The sequence below is a fragment of the Bombina bombina genome, chromosome 1 (genome assembly GCF_027579735.1).
Source record: "Bombina bombina isolate aBomBom1 chromosome 1, aBomBom1.pri, whole genome shotgun sequence".
Classification (NCBI taxonomy): domain Eukaryota; kingdom Metazoa; phylum Chordata; class Amphibia; order Anura; family Bombinatoridae; genus Bombina; species Bombina bombina.
In genome coordinates this window covers 1,379,805,685-1,379,818,468 of record NC_069499.1, presented here as the reverse complement: position 1 = coordinate 1,379,818,468, position 12,784 = coordinate 1,379,805,685, and the positions used below count along the sequence as shown (strand labels likewise).

Below are 12,784 nucleotides of genomic sequence, written 5' to 3'. Positions count from 1 at the left end.
TAATGTTTCACAGTCCAAAAAGTTTTTTTTTTTTTAAATGTACACTTACACTACTATTAAACAAGATATGAGTGGTGGCACTGGGCAAGTGGGCACACTATACGCTGTGAGCCTGACACAAAAAAGCAGACTGATGTTTCACAGTCCAAAAAGTTTTTTTTTTTTAAATGTACACTTACACTACTATTAAACAAGATATGAGTGGTGTCACTGGGCAAGTGGGCACAGTATACGCTGTGAGCCTGACACAAAAAAAGCAGACTGATGTTTCACAGTAAAAAAGTTTTTTTTTTTTTAAATGTACACTTACACTACTATTAAACAAGATATGAGTGGTGGCACTGGGCAAGTGGGCATAGTATACGCTGTGAGCCTGACACAAAAAAACAGACTGATGTTTCACAGTCCAAAAAGTTTTTTTTTTTATATGTACACTTACACTACTATTAAACAAGATATGAGTGGTGGCACTGGGCAAGTGGGCACAGTATACGCTGTAAGCCTGACACAAAAAAGCAGACTGATGTTTCACAGTCAAAAAAGTATTTTTTTTTAAATGTACACTTACACTACTATTAAACAAGATGTGAGTGGTGCCACTGGGCAAGTGGGCACAGTATACGCTGTGAGCCTGACACAAAAAAGCAGACTGATGTTTCACAGTCAAAATTTTTTTTTTTTTTAAATGTACACTTACACTACTATTAAACAAGATATGAGTGGTGGCACTGGGCAAGTGGGCACAGTATACGCTGTGAGCCTGACACAAAAAAGCAGACTAATGTTTCACAGTCCAAAAAGTTTTTTTTTTTTAAAATGTACACTTACACTACTATTAAACAAGATATGAGTGGTGGCACTGGGCAAGTGGGCACACTATACGCTGTGAGCCTGACACAAAAAAGCAGACTGATGTTTCACAGTCCAAAAAGTTTTTTTTTTTTAAATGTACACTTACACTACTATTAAACAAGATATGAGTGGTGTCACTGGGCAAGTGGGCACAGTATACGCTGTGAGCCTGACACAAAAAAAGCAGACTGATGTTTCACAGTAAAAAAGTTTTTTTTTTTTAAAATGTACACTTACACTACTATTAAACAAGATATGAGTGGTGGCACTGGGCAAGTGGGCATAGTATACGCTGTGAGCCTGACACAAAAAAACAGACTGATGTTTCACAGTCCAAAAAGTTTTTTTTTTTTTAAATGTACACTTACACTACTATTAAACAAGATATGAGTGGTGCCACTGGGCAAGTGGGCACAGTATACGCTCTGAGCCTGACACAAAAAAAAGCAGACTGATGTTTCACAGTCCAAAAAGTTTTTTTTTTTTAAATGTACACTTACACTACTATTAATCAAGATATGAGTGGTGGCACTGGGCAAATGGGCACAGTATACGCTGTGAGCCTGACACAAAAAAGCAGACTGATGTTTCACAGTCAAAAAAGTTTTTTTTTTAAAATGTACACTTACACTACTATTAAACAAGATATGAGTGGTGGCACTGGGCAAGTGGGCACAGTATACGCTGTGAGCCTGACACAAAAAAGCAGACTGATGTTTCACAGTCAAAAAAGTATTTTTTTTTTTAAATGTACACTTACACTACTATTAAACAAGATATGAGTGGTGGCACTGGGCAAGTGGGCACAGTATACGCTGTGAGCCTGACACAAAAAAAGCAGACTGATGTTTAACAGTCTAAAAAGTTTTTTTTTTATATGTACACTTACACTACTATTAAACAAGATATGAGTGGTGGCACTGGGCAAGTGGGCACAGTATACGCTGTGAGCCTGACACAAAAAAGCAGACTGATGTTTCACAGTCAAAAAAGTTTTTTTTTTTAAATGTACACTACTATTAAACAAGATATGAGTGGTGGCACTGGGCAAGTGGGCACAGTATACGCTGTGAGTCTGACACACATGCTGGCAGGCAGGCAACTGCAATTAGATTACACAAGCAGACTGATGTTTCACAGTCAAAAAAGTTTTTTTTTTTAAATTTACACTACTGTTACACCAGATATGAGTGGTGGCACTGGGCAAGTGGGCAGAGTATATGCTGTGAGCCTGACACACATGCTGGCAGGCAGGCAGGCAACTGCAATTAGATTACACAAGCAGACTGATATTTCACAGTGAAAAAAGTTTTTTTTTTAAATTTACACTACTGTTACACCAGATATGAGTGGTGGCACTGGGCAAGTGGGCACAGTATATGCTGTGAGCCTGGCACACACGCTGGCAGGCAGGCAACTGCAATTAGATTACACAAGCAGACTGATGTTTCACAGTCAAAAAAGTTTTTTTAAAAAAATTTACACTACTGTTACACCAGATATGAGTGGTGGCACTGGGCAAGTGGGCACAGTATACGCTGTGAGCCTGGCACACACGCTGGCAGGCACTTACACTACTATTAAACAAGATATGAGTGGTGGCACTGGGCAAGTTTGCACAGTATACGCTGTGAGCCTGACACAAAAAAGCAGACTAATGTTTCACAGTCCAAAAAGTTTTTTTATTTAAATGTACACTTACACTACTATTAAACAAGATATGAGTGGTGGCACTGGGCAAATGGGCACAGTATACGCTGTGAGCCTGACACAAAAAAGCAGACTGATGTTTCACAGTCAAAAAAGTTTTTTTTTTAAAATGTACACTTACACTACTATTAAACAAGATATGAGTGGTGGCACTGGGCAAGTGGGCACAGTATACGCTGTGAGCCTGACACAAAAAAGCAGACTGATGTTTCACAGTCAAAAAAGTATTTTTTTTTTAAATGTACACTTACACTACTATTAAACAAGATATGAGTGGTGGCACTGGGCAAGTGGGCACAGTATACGCTGTGAGCCTGACACAAAAAAAGCAGACTGATGTTTAACAGTCCAAAAAGTTTTTTTTTAATATGTACACTTACACTACTATTAAACAAGATATGAGTGGTGGCACTGGGCAAGTGGGCACAGTATACGCTGTGAGCCTGACACAAAAAAGCAGACTGATGTTTCACAGTCAAAAAAGTATTTTTTTTTAAATGTACACTTACACTACTATTAAACAAGATGTGAGTGGTGCCACTGGGCAAGTGGGCACAGTATACGCTGTGAGCCTGACACAAAAAAGCAGACTGATGTTTCACAGTCAATTTTTTTTTTTTTTAAATGTACACTTACACTACTATTAAACAAGATATGAGTGGTGGCACTGGGCAAGTTTGCACAGTATACGCTGTGAGCCTGACACAAAAAAGCAGACTAATGTTTCACAGTCCAAAAAGTTTTTTTTTTTTTTAAATGTACACTTACACTACTATTAAACAAGATATGAGTGGTGGCACTGGGCAAGTGGGCACACTATACGCTGTGAGCCTGACACAAAAAAGCAGACTGATGTTTCACAGTCCAAAAAGTTTTTTTTTTTTTAAATGTACACTTACACTACTATTAAACAAGATATGAGTGGTGTCACTGGGCAAGTGGGCACAGTATACGCTGTGAGCCTGACACAAAAAAAGCAGACTGATGTTTCACAGTAAAAAAGTTTTTTTTTTTTTAAATGTACACTTACACTACTATTAAACAAGATATGAGTGGTGGCACTGGGCAAGTGGGCATAGTATACGCTGTGAGCCTGACACAAAAAAACAGACTGATGTTTCACAGTCCAAAAAGTTTTTTTTTTTTTAAAATGTACACTTACACTACTATTAAACAAGATATGAGTGGTGCCACTGGGCAAGTGGGCACAGTATACGCTGTGAGCCTGACACAAAAAAAAGCAGACTGATGTTTCACAGTCAAAAAAGTTTTTTTTTTAAATGTACACTTACACTACTATTTAACAAGATATGAGTGGTGGCACTGGGCAAGTGGGCACAGTATACACTGTGAGCCTGACACAAAAAAGCAGACTGATGTTTCACAGTCCAAAAAGTTTTTTTTTTTAAAATGTACACTTACACTACTATTAATCAAGATATGAGTGGTGGCACTGGGCAAATGGGCACAGTATACGCTGTGAGCCTGACACAAAAAAGCAGACTGATGTTTCACAGTCAAAAAAGTTTTTTTTTTTAAATGTACACTTACACTACTATTAAACAAGATATGAGTGGTGGCACTGGGCAAGTGGGCACAGTATACGCTGTGAGCCTGACACAAAAAAGCAGACTGATGTTTCACAGTCAAAAAAGTATTTTTTTTTTAAATGTACACTTACACTACTATTAAACAAGATATGAGTGGTGGCACTTGGCAAGTGGGCACAGTATACGCTGTGAGCCTGACACAAAAAAAGCAGACTGATGTTTAACAGTCTAAAAAGTTTTTTTTTTATATGTACACTTACACTACTATTAAACAAGATATGAGTGGTGGCACTGGGCAAGTGGGCACAGTATACGCTGTGAGCCTGACACAAAAAAGCAGACTGATGTTTCACAGTCAAAAAAGTTTTTTTTTTTAAATGTACACTACTATTAAACAAGATATGAGTGGTGGCACTGGGCAAGTGGGCACAGTATACGCTGTGAGTCTGACACACATGCTGGCAGGCAGGCAACTGCAATTAGATTACACAAGCAGACTGATGTTTCACAGTCAAAAAAGTTTTTTTTTTAAATTTACACTACTGTTACACCAGATATGAGTGGTGGCACTGGGCAAGTGGGCAGAGTATACGCTGTGAGCCTGACACACACGCTGGCAGGCAGGCAGGCAACTGCAATTAGATTACACAAGCAGACTGATGTTTCACAGTCAAAAAATGTTTTAAAAAAAAATTTACACTACTGTTACACCAGATATGAGTGGTGGCACTGGGCAAGTGGGCACAGTATACGCTGTGAGCCTGGCACACACGCTGGCAGGCACTTACACTACTATTAAACAAGATATGAGTGGTGGCACTGGGCAAGTTTGCACAATATACGCTGTGAGCCTGACACAAAAAAGCAGACTAATGTTTCACAGTCCAAAAAGTTTTTTTTTTTTAAATGTACACTTACACTACTATTAAACAAGATATGAGTGGTGGCACTGGGCAAGTGGGCACAGTATACGCTGTGAGCCTGACACAAAAAAGCAGACTGATGTTTCACAGTCAAAAAAGTATTTTTTTTTAAAATGTACACTTACACTACTATTAAACAAGATGTGAGTGGTGCCACTGGGCAAGTGGGCACAGTATACGCTGTGAGCCTGACACAAAAAAGCAGACTGATGTTTCACAGTCAATTTTTTTTTTTTTAAATGTACACTTACATTACTATTAAACAAGATATGAGTGGTGGCACTGGGCAAGTTTGCACAGTATACGCTGTGAGCCTGACACAAAAAAGCAGACTGATGTTTCACAGTCAAAAAAGTTTTTTTAAAAAAATTTACACTACTGTTACACCAGATATGAGTGGTGGCACTGGGCAAGTGGGCACAGTATACACTGTGAGCCTGGCACACACGCTGGCAGGCACTTACACTACTATTAAACAAGATATGAGTGGTGGCACTGGGCAAGTTTGCACAGTATACGCTGTGAGCCTGACACAAAAAAGCAGACTAATGTTTCACAGTCCAAAAAGTTTTTTTTTTTTAAATGTACACTTACACTACTATTAAACAAGATATGAGTGGTGGCACTGGGCAAGTGGGCACAGTATACGCTGTGAGCCTGACACAAAAAAGCAGACTGATGTTTCACAGTCAAAAAAGTATTTTTTTTTAAAATGTACACTTACACTACTATTAAACAAGATGTGAGTGGTGCCACTGGGCAAGTGGGCACAGTATACGCTGTGAGCCTGACACAAAAAAGCAGACTGATGTTTCACAGTCAAATTTTTTTTTTTTTTAAATGTACACTTACACTACTATTAAACAAGATATGAGTGGTGGCACTGGGCAAGTTTGCACAGTATACGCTGTGAGCCTGACACAAAAAAGCAGACTGATGTTTCACAGTCAAAAAAGTTTTTTTTTTTAAATGTACACTTACACTACTATTAAACAAGATATGAGTGGTGGCACTGGGCAAGTGGGCACAGTATACGCTGTGAGCCTGACACAAAAAAGCAGACTGATGTTTCACAGTCAAAAAAGTATTTTTTTTTTAAATGTACACTTACACTACTATTAAACAAGATATGAGTGGTGGCACTGGGCAAGTGGGCACAGTATACGCTGTGAGCCTGACACAAAAAAAGCAGACTGATGTTTAACAGTCCAAAAAGTTTTTTTTTTATATGTACACTTACACTACTATTAAACAAGATATGAGTGGTGGCACTGGGCAAGTGGGCACAGTATACGCTGTGAGCCTGACACAAAAAAGCAGACTGATGTTTTACAGTCAAAAAAGTATTTTTTTTTAAATGTACACTTACACTACTATTAAACAAGATGTGAGTGGTGCCACTGGGCAAGTGGGCACAGTATACGCTGTGAGCCTGACACAAAAAAGCAGACTGATGTTTCACAGTCAAATTTTTTTTTTTTTTAAATGTACACTTACACTACTATTAAACAAGATATGAGTGGTGGCACTGGGCAAGTTTGCACAGTATACGCTGTGAGCCTGACACAAAAAAGCAGACTGATGTTTCACAGTCAAAAAAGTTTTTTTTTTTAAATGTACACTTACACTACTATTAAACAAGATATGAGTGGTGGCACTGGGCAAGTGGGCACAGTATACGCTGTGAGCCTGACACAAAAAAGCAGACTGATGTTTCACAGTCAAAAAAGTATTTTTTTTTTAAATGTACACTTACACTACTATTAAACAAGATATGAGTGGTGGCACTGGGCAAGTGGGCACAGTATACGCTGTGAGCCTGACACAAAAAAAGCCGACTGATGTTTAACAGTCCAAAAAGTTTTTTTTTTATATGTACACTTACACTACTATTAAACAAGATATGAGTGGTGGCACTGGGCAAGTGGGCACAGTATACGCTGTGAGCCTGACACAAAAAAGCAGACTGATGTTTTACAGTCAAAAAAGTATTTTTTTTTAATGTACACTTACACTACTATTAAACAAGATGTGAGTGGTGCCACTGGGCAAGTGGGCACAGTATACGCTGTGAGCCTGACACAAAAAAGCAGACTGATGTTTCACAGTCAAATTTTTTTTTTTTTTAAATGTACACTTACACTACTATTAAACAAGATATGAGTGGTGGCACTGGGCAAGTTTGCACAGTATACGCTGTGAGCCTGACACAAAAAAGCAGACTAATGTTTCACAGTCCAAAAAGTTTTTTTTTTTTTAAATGTACACTTACACTACTATTAAACAAGATATGAGTGGTGGCACTGGGCAAGTGGCACACTATACGCTGTGAGCCTGACACAAAAAAGCAGACTGATGTTTCACAGTCCAAAAAGTTTTTTTTTTTTAAATGTACACTTACACTACTATTAAACAAGATATGAGTGGTGTCACTGGGCAAGTGGGCACAGTATACGCTGTGAGCCTGACACAAAAAAAGCAGACTGATGTTTCACAGTAAAAAAGTTTTTTTTTTTAAAATGTACACTTACACTACTATTAAACAAGATATGAGTGGTGGCACTGGGCAAGTGGGCATAGTATACGCTGTGAGCCTGACACAAAAAAACAGACTGATGTTTCACAGTCCAAAAAGTTTTTTTTTTTTAAAATGTACACTTACACTACTATTAAACAAGATATGAGTTGTGCCACTGGGCAAGTGGGCACAGTATACGCTGTGAGCCTGACACAAAAAAAAGCAGACTGATGTTTCACAGTCAAAAAAGTTTTTTTTTTTAAATGTACACTTACACTACTATTTAACAAGATATGAGTGGTGGCACTGGGCAAGTGGGCACAGTATACACTGTGAGCCTGACACAAAAAAGCAGACTGATGTTTCACAGTCCAAAAAGTTTTTTTTTTTTTAAATGTACACTTACACTACTATTAATCAAGATATGAGTGGTGGCACTGGGCAAATGGGCACAGTATACGCTGTGAGCCTGACACAAAAAAGCAGACTGATGTTTCACAGTCAAAAAAGTTTTTTTTTTAAAATGTACACTTACACTACTATTAAACAAGATATGAATGGTGGCACTGGGCAAGTGGGCACAGTATACGCTGTGAGCCTGACACAAAAAAGCAGACTGATGTTTCGCAGTCAAAAAAGTATTTTTTTTTTAAATGTACACTTACACTACTATTAAACAAGATATGAGTGGTGGCACTGGGCAAGTGGGCACAGTATACGCTGTGAGCCTGACACAAAAAAAGCAGACTGATGTTTAACAGTCTAAAAAGTTTTTTTTTTTATATGTACACTTACACTACTATTAAACAAGATATGAGTGGTGGCACTAGGCAAGTGGGCACAGTATACGCTGTGAGCCTGACACAAAAAAGCAGACTGATGTTTCACAGTCAAATTTTTTTTTTTTTTAAATGTACACTACTATTAAACAAGATATGAGTGGTGGCACTGGGCAAGTGGGCACAGTATACGCTGTGAGTCTGACACACATGCTGGCAGGCAGGCAACTGCAATTAGATTACACAAGCAGACTGATGCTTCACAGTCAAAAAAGTTTTTTTTTTTTAAATTTACACTACTGTTACACCAGATATGAGTGGTGGCACTGGGCAAGTGGGCAGAGTATACGCTGTGAGCCTGACACACACGCTGGCAGGCAACTGCAATTAGATTACACAAGCAGACTGATATTTCACAGTGAAAAAAGTTTTTTTTTTTTAAATTTACACTACTGTTACACCAGATATGAGTGGTGGCACTGGGCAAGTGGGCACAGTATATGCTGCAAGCCTGGCACACACGCTGGCAGGCAGGCAACTGCAATTAGATTACACAAGCAGACTGATGTTTCACAGTCAAAAAAGTTTTTTTAAAAAAATTTACACTACTGTTACACCAGATATGAGTGGTGGCACTGGGCAAGTGGGCAGAGTATACGCTGTGAGCCTGGCACACACGCTGGCAGGCAACTGCAATTAGATTACATAGGGGAAAAAAACAGACTGATGTTCTAGCCCTAAAAAGGGCTTTTTGGGGTGCTGTCCTTACAGCAGAGATCAAATGAGTCCTTCAGGACTGTAGTGGACACTGAATACACTAGCCTAGCTATAGATTTCTCTATTAAATCAGCAGCAGCTACACTGTCCCTCCTCTCACTAAGAATGCAGCTTCCGAATGAATCTAAAATGGATGCTGTCCAGGAGCTGGAAGGGTCTGGGAGGTAGGGTCTGCTGCTGATTGGCTGGAATGTGTCTGCTGACTGTGAGATGCAGGGTCAAAGTTTACTCAATGATGATGAATAGGGGGCAGATAAAACATCGCATATGTTTGCCCGCCGCTGCGAATGCGAACAAGCTATGTTCGCCAGGAACTATTCGCCGGCGAACTATTCGCGACATCACTATTCAGTAACATAAAATGAAAAGCCATGGCTGCCAATCTTTTCTACCATAGGCGGTGACAACCCACAGTTGCCCCATCTCCACAAACATTGCAGCCACACTCCCACACATGCCTCATCACCATCCGAAATGTCGTTGTGTGAAAGCAGGCCTTTCCACTATGACCAAACTTCGCATAAGCAGACTATGTACTCCTCGCCAAGGAGGTCCTCACAAAATGTGCTAATCCCCCATACCAAGGTTTCACAACCATTTTGGGAAGGCCCTTCCCACTCTGTCTGCTTGAGGTGCCAGAACCCAGAAGCATTGCCACTGAAATTGAGAAAGTGCATCAGCCAATGAGTTACTAACCCCTGCTATATGTTTCGCCCTTACCAACGCATGCAAATGCAAGCACTGCAACACAAATGCCCTCAACAGCAAGGACGCTGATAAGGTGTTAACTGCCTACACCACCCCCATGTTGTCTGCATGCAAAAGGACAGACCTGTTCTCAAAGGATTCAGCCCATGCATACATGGTCACTAAAACTGGAAAGACCATGTTTTTAATCAGACCTGCCACCTTCTATTCAACCAGCCACTCCGCTGCGCACCACTCGTTCTTAAAGATCGCACCAAAGCCCACACTACCGGCTGCATCAGTACACAACCCCAATTCCTTGCAGGAAATTCTGGGTGCCTGAATTGCAGCACCTTTAGCGTGATTTTTTTGGACTCCAAAAAGGACCCTATTTCCCTTTGCAAATCTAAAACTTTGGATTCCAGAAGTCTGCATTCCAATCTGTCGGAATCAATCGTAATTCACAAAAAGCTGAGGACCTTAGATGGGCATTCAGATTTATCAAAGGCTATGGGCAGACCGAAGTCCTCCGCCATTCTGTAGAAAGTATCTCTCAAGCTTTTGCAGACACTGGAATCTGCAGGCCAGACAAACAAAAAATCGTCTAGATAATGGACCGTGGTTGCAAAACCGGACTGTTCACATAATACCCATTCCAAGAATGACCTGAAGCTCTCAATCAGCGAACAAGATATGAAACACCCCATCAGGGCCGGACTGGGACCAAAAAAAGACCCGGGCACTTTAGGGCAAAAAGGCCCTCCGCTCCCCCCCCCTCCATTCACCATTTCTTATTCACATACATGCAGACACACAACATATACAGCATTCACATACATGCAGCCACACATCATACACAACACACACACTACACAGTATTCACATTCATGTAGACACACAGCATTTACATCCATGCAGACACACACCATTATGAACAGGTCAGTACTAAGCAGGGATTTTCTGCACATTATTCACCAACCACAAGATATTTATAGAAGGTGCATGGGCCCATACCAGAGCTTTATTATATAGGCTTTTTAATATACATAAAAAATAAACAATTATGTATCACTTAGTAATTATTGGCAACATCTAGAAGGTAATTAAAGGACATCTATGAATATTTAAGAATTATTTGCTCCTGTTTTGTGGATAGTTGGGATTTGCATTACAGTGGGCTAGTTGAGATATTGAATTTGCAGAACAGCTTTCTATGGGGGTATTTAAATAGTCATTTTTTTCATACAGAGCCATCTTATATTCATTAGATGGCTCTGGTAGGAAAAAAAATGACCACATACTCTAATGGGATCTTATCTTGGCTGAGCTTCCTATCCAGAGGCGTTAACAACTTTGTCTGCCTGGGGCACTGCACCATCTCATGGTATATGCCCAGAGGCGAGGTCACATCTTATAACACACCATAGGGTATCTGCCCCATGGCATCTCACGACTCACCATGCGGTATTAAAACCTACTTGCTGCCTATAAGTTGTGCTGCAGCTTGATCCCCGGAATGAGGAGGTGCCCTGTCCCAGTGGTGCCACTTCTAACTTCTCATTGGATGTGCCGACCTTCTCCCAGCCGGTAAACTCACTTGCGGAGTAACCCCATATCCCAGGGGGACGCACTGTCCTCCTTGTTCATGGTGCCTGGGCTCTGCGCAACCTCTGGCCCGCTGCCTATATACTAGATGCTGCTGTGACCGGGTTGGAGCTGCACACCAAGCTGCCACAGTGCAGCTTTTCCATAAGCCAAGACATCCAGCAATCACCTGAGGAACTGCAGGCACTGCACACCAACCAAGCTGAAGCTGCAACTTTTTCCTGAGGCAAACCACTACTCGAGTCAAAGGTGCTGAATAGCCCCAAGTTCCAGGGGGTCCCCTGAAGGGGAGCAATCTGCGATATCCTTGAAGGCTCAACAGCCGAACCGGCAGTCCGGATGCACATTTTGGGGCACTCGGTATGCGTGGTTATAGTGGCCGTGGCTAAAATATCCGATGGCTCACCGGGCATTTGCCCAGTCTGCCCTATGGTCAGTCTGGGCCTGAACCCCATCGGGAGACATAAGTCCACGTAGAAAGCTTCATCAAAGAAATACCCCAGCAAGTTGTGCAAAACTGGGGGAACGGGTAATAACCGAAACGCAGCCTCTATAGCCACTTTACCTATCAATGCATGCCTCCCAGCGTCCCTAACCAAGGCAAACACTTGGTCAAAGGAAGCTTATTTACCCCACGTTAACTCTGCCAGGATGCCAATGTTCACAGATTGCTCCTCAGGATATGAAAGATGGTAAATCATCCTGAATTTTCCCCAAGTCCTTTTTTGGAAACACACCTAGGGGGGAAACCCGTAAACTCGCCAAAGGAGGGGTCGAGAATGGACCCACCATGCGACCCAATTCAACTTCACGTCTAAGTTTGTCCCTTACAACATTCGGGTCTTCCCGTGCGACTTTAGGTTACTCGAAAAACAATCCGAACCTCCAACCAACGGGACAAAAAAAATGTAGGTAAAGCCATGCAAAAGCACGGCTGCTCTGTCCATGAAACCCCTTTCTACTGCCGTACCGGCCTAGCCACTTCTCCATCCTTTCCACCCTGACCGGAGATATTCCCCTTGCCAGACCATTCTGGCCTATTGGGCAGTTTTCCTTTTTAAAACATTTAGCATAGGAGTGACTGCCCCCACAGCCCAAGCACTCATGATGAAATTTGCACGAGTTACCCCACTTACACTGTCCCTTGTTAAAAGTGAAACAGAAGCCTTTTTTAAAGGGGGCCGACGAACCAGTAGTTGCCCATCCGCGTGCAGTCACACAAAAGGGCTGCGTCACTCGAAGCGGCGTCATGACCTTTAACCAAAGACCCATATCCCTGTCATCCCATTTCATGTCTGGCTTAATGGCTAGCCTCTGATGAAATTATTTGTTGTACGCCCACCAAGCCATCCCCCCGTACGTACGCTCTGCTGCAGAAATTTC

At 41.2% G+C, this 12,784-nt stretch overlaps 1 protein-coding gene across 1 annotated transcript in view; it reads right to left on the bottom strand.

Moving 5' to 3' along the window:
* LOC128665037 (uncharacterized) overlaps positions 1-12,784 on the bottom strand; it is a 147,191-nt gene that overhangs the window by 23,505 nt on the left and 110,902 nt on the right. The gene's annotated exons all lie outside the window — the stretch shown is intronic.